The following is a 4,942-nucleotide window of genomic DNA, read 5'->3' on the forward strand; positions in this document are numbered from 1 at the left end:
TTCCTATTTTGAACTGGTAAATTTGTCTACAGCTATTCTTACCTTTTTTATTTTTTTTTTCCCCAAATGTTTTATTTTTGGAAGCAATGTACTATTAGTACTAAGAAAATAAACTGAAATATGTGGAGACATCCTTACGTAAATTACTGGAAAAAACCCCAAACTTTCAAAGAATATATTATTCCCTGTAGATCAAAACACCAGTATTCAAAGACTTCTGTGAAGAATAAAGACCTTAAAATCTAACTTGCTTGAGAGATACAAGTGTTCTTCACGATCCAGAAATTGCAAGAATTCTAGATGGAACAACAGAATATGAACTGATAGCTAAGTAACTACTGCTGGAAATCTTGACATCTGTAGCTGTCCTAGTGCACAATTATGTACATCTATTTAGAGCTGAATCCAAAACCTTAAAATTTAATGTCCATGCCTTTTTTCCTTTTTGTTTGTGTTTTTTGTTTTTTTTTTTTTTTTTTTTTAAATGATAATTTTATACTGGTTTTGATCTGAGTGGCTTGAAACTGCGGGGAAGTTTACAAGCAGTCTTTTGAAATCCTAAGATTATTAGATTAAAAAAATTGGTTTTGTTAAAAATAGTATCTTAGTTTTAATAAAACAATTTGTTTAATTATGAATATTTTCTATTAAAATTCTCATATGACTGTAGAAAGTCATTGGAGGTACTGCTTGCCCAGTTTGAGACCCACAATTTTCAGAAATTTACTGAGGCATCTTTGAAAATAAAATTCCCTTAGAGAATCTCAGTTTGGGAATCGAAAGTCGCTAGTTGCCCAAGAAAACTGACTTCATTTTACTTCTTTATCCAGTCTTCATTTTCTTCTGAAGCGCTGCTCAAATTGGCAGTGAAGCAAATCTAGTCTAGTTCTAGCTGGCTTTTCATTTTATGCCACAGATGCTGTAAGCTGATAAATTAAGAGCACAAATATCGAGCACATACATTTTATGACCTTTTTCTTATCATGATAGTCTGTCTTTAAGTTTGGAGGGTTTTTTTTTTTGTTTTGGTCGGTTTGTTTGTTTGTTTTTGTATCAGCGTCCCCCAAAGTGAAACCAAACCTTAACTTTTGGCACCTAAACTACCTCCGTCTTTAACAGAATCGGTCTGAGTTGTCTTGGTTGTTTGTACTGCAAGCTTGCATTTGTTTGGGAATAATAATATTATATTGACATGGAGGCACAAGCTTGATTTTTCAGTTGTTGGAAGTTGATTCAAAAAGATAGGTAAAGCTTTTTAAATCTGAAGAAAATGATTCTTCAGGATAAAATTCACCTAGAGTTGTAAAGGATCACTGGCCAGTCAGATGGTTTGGTTTTGTTTCATTTTAATGGTGAAAATGGGAAAAATAATAAGAACACAAAAAATCCTCCAGGTTGGACCCCAAAATGGACACCTCTTTTTTGCCAAGTTGGAAACCTTAAAATAATTTTGAACTGAGCTAAGCCTTTTACATGAAGTACCAGAGCTTGTCTAATTTTTGAATGGTATTTTCTAACCTTCTAAGCATGAGCATTTTTGCTAAATCAAGTCTTGCTTTGAAAGGAAAAAGTCTGTGCTTTACTACTACAGCTTCTGCCCGTTTTGGTCCTATGGAATGGACTCATCTGGGAAGCGTCCCCACGCTCACACTTGGGCTTTAAGTTCTGCCTTTTCCTTCCAAAGGTCCAAAATTTCACTCTGAGCCTGCACTTGAAACGACAGACCAGGCTCTGAATAGCCTGTAGGTGTCAACTGCAGTTTAGCATATGGAAGGAACAGTTTCACCTGAGAAGTAATTTTGGCCAAGACGGTGGTGTTTGCCATTGGTGGGATTTGCAGTAGGACAGGGAAGGTACCTCCTAGGTTAGCAGTGACAATTCTGCATTATGGTAGCGTGTAAGAGGTATTGCACTTACGAGCCTCGGAGAGATGATGAACATCATATAAACAGTAGAGCAATTTGGAAAGCTTTGCTGTTCTATGGTGTTATCGGCACATTTGTGGAAAATGTCACATTTAATTATATCTCTTGTATCATCGGTCCCTTCCTTTACAAAAATGATTTATGGTTTGGAAAAAGCACGAGATGATTAACTACAGATGTGATTTCTTGTTTCCTAGATATTTGAATTAATTGCCTATAATTGTGCATCATCACGTACTGTGTGTTGCCATGCTGAACAAAAAGACAGAAAGCCAGGAATTAGGCTAAAGCCTTCCTTTTGTATGTATGTTTATAGCATTGAAGATGCGTGAACACTTTATTCAACGCTAATTTTTAGGAGAAAATAGCCACAATTTTAACATTGATTAATAAACTCCTGTCCTAGGTAAAATAGACACAGCAAAGCTGATGTTTCTAAAGTATTTTTCCACGCAGACTTGAATAACTGAAGATGCATCAGTGGAGAAGAAACCTTCTCTACAGCGGTTTTTGAAAATGTGTTGCACAATGCATTTTACTCTGATAGGTATTTGTCTAGCAAGGTAACTACAGGGCTTTCATCACTATCTTTCCCCCCTCATGATTAGATTTCGAGGGTTTGACCCATTAAAGAAGAAGAAAAGTACAACTTTCACTGTAAAACATCAAGAGGGGCCAGTAAATACATCTTTAGACAGTGCGGTTATTGCCAGTATCCGTCAAAAGGAGCAGATGCCGAGGGCTCTCCAAGCCCAGCCTTCACAGTTTGGTATCCAGACCTGTTCTCTGGAAGTTTCTCTGCTCAGTTTATCAACTATATGGGGACTTCAGGCTTCTAAATGTTGATGCTGTTCCTTGCATGCTTAGATGCGAAAAGCAGGCTAAAATAGGTTTGAAATGGTCTCTCCATCTCCTCCACTTCCATTGTGTTATGTTGGAGCAAGGGTGGGAGGAAAGCTGCAAAGGCTCCGAGGGACACATTTTCCTGTGCTGATCCAAGTGCCGTTGCCTGCCTTGAATGCCTTTTAGATGCCACATTTTGATCTTTCTTTCCCAGCTGGATGCTTTAGCAGATGGTTGAAGAGAGAAGGTATTGGGATGGTGAGTCTGTTTTGAACATAGTGCATTAGGCTGGAAGTTTATTCTTCTGTGCCTCAAGCAGATTATGCTAAGGTAGCATGAAAGATGCATTTTTATGTATTAATTTTTTATTTTTCTTTTCCTGCCTGGTTAGGCCCTGCCAAGTGCAATTATTCTAAGTTGTGTTCTGCAAAATATCAACTAAACTGTAACAGCAGAGCAGCCATTGAGCATCCACTGGTACTGATTGATAAGGAGAGGTAACGGGAGGGTTGCATTTAGACTGGCATAATTTTGGCTTCTTGAGGGGTATGCACATTGCCCAGCTTCAGGCACGTAAGGGCTGTGGTTTGCTCTGCAGAGTCAATGAAGAGAAAGGCTGCTTGGATCTCCTACGCCTTCACAAAAGAGCTGAGAGTCCCATTTCCACAGCTGTCTAGTTTGTGGATTCACAGAAGACAGTAAGGGTTGTACGTGAATCTTTGCAAGGATCTCTCTTCCCTTCATCCCTCGCTCTTGGTTCAGCAACCCTCACCAGAATGTTCTACCTGAATGTTAATCTCCAGTACCTGGAAGGAGGCAGCATGCAGCAGTTACGCGATAGCCCTGCTTATTTTCCTCCATACAAGGTAAAAGCTGAAATCTTAGATTCCCTAACACACAGTAGTGATTGTCAGCACTTTGCAAAAATGGCAGAAAAAACCATCTCCTGAGAGCTAGTCCATGCACTTTGTAAAATCTTTTTTTTTTTAAAATAGTTTTTTTAAATGATGATAATTTATTTATTTTTACACACAGAAATGTTAACATTTGGGAACCCTAGAGAAATGGTGGTAGAACGTGTGATGAATTCCAAATCAGGGTGAAGACTTTTATTTGCAGTGATGTCTTTTACCGTAACTCAGCAGGAGATGCGGAGAAGCTTGCTAGCAGAACCCTTCCGCTGCGTCCCATGAATTTCTCGCCTGGTGATTTCATGTTTGCAAATGCTGTTTGATAAGTGGTAATAATACAGTGTTAATTATACTGTGTATATTGACACTGACACTGGAAAGTGAATCTCCACTTGCTTTTTAGGTGTTTTTTTAGGTTGCTTTTGAAACTCATCCTTGCTGCATCTTGGCCCTTTATTGATTAGCTCAACAATTCTACTTCGTGGCAGTGACATGTATATGGCTGTGCGCTACTGCTCCTGACAGCTCGGTGTGTATTTTTGAGGATAGCTCTAATTAGTGAGGCTTGCCTAAAGCCAAGAGTAGGCATTTGTTGCAGCAACTGGAGAGTGTCACGTACCCCTCGTTCTGCCTTTGTTCCGCTTAGAAATCTGTTGCTAGCTATTTGTTTAATTATTCTGCTGGATGTGAACAGTAGTAGCAATAAATGGCATTGCAGTATGTTAAGTTCTGCCCAAATTTAGACAAAACAAAATGTTTCCTGCCCAGAACGTTTTTGTACCATGCACTGTACGTTCAGTTTTGTGGACAAAGGTGGCTGGTAATACATTTGCAGCTGTTGTCAAGATTACTGTTCTGTCTTTTTAATTAAAATACTGAAACGTTGCTGTGTCCTTGTCTCTCCTAAAATGCATTAGAGCAAACTATAAGCATGGCTCCCAGGAATATCCCATATTATCTCATTGGAGTAAAGACGTTCCTTCACTTACGTGATGAAAAATGCAAGAGGCCTGGCACGTCTTCAGAGGTGGGACTCCACTGACAGTGTCTCTCTCGCTCTGCTTTTTTTGTTTGTCTTAAAAACACCTAAGTGTAGAAATTAAGCTTTTTTTTTTTTTATTTCATAACCATTAAACCTGTTTTCTTTTTAACGTGCAATTGTAAGAGTAAGGGAAATGCAGTGTTCTCTTTGCCCTTGCTAGAGAATAATTTCACGTGTGCCTTAACCCTGCATGTTCAGAAGGTCCTCCCTGTGTCTCCGAG

This window comes from Cariama cristata, unplaced genomic scaffold (assembly GCF_000690535.1).
Source record: "Cariama cristata isolate BGI_N322 unplaced genomic scaffold, ASM69053v1 scaffold3674, whole genome shotgun sequence".
Lineage (NCBI taxonomy): Eukaryota > Metazoa > Chordata > Aves > Cariamiformes > Cariamidae > Cariama > Cariama cristata.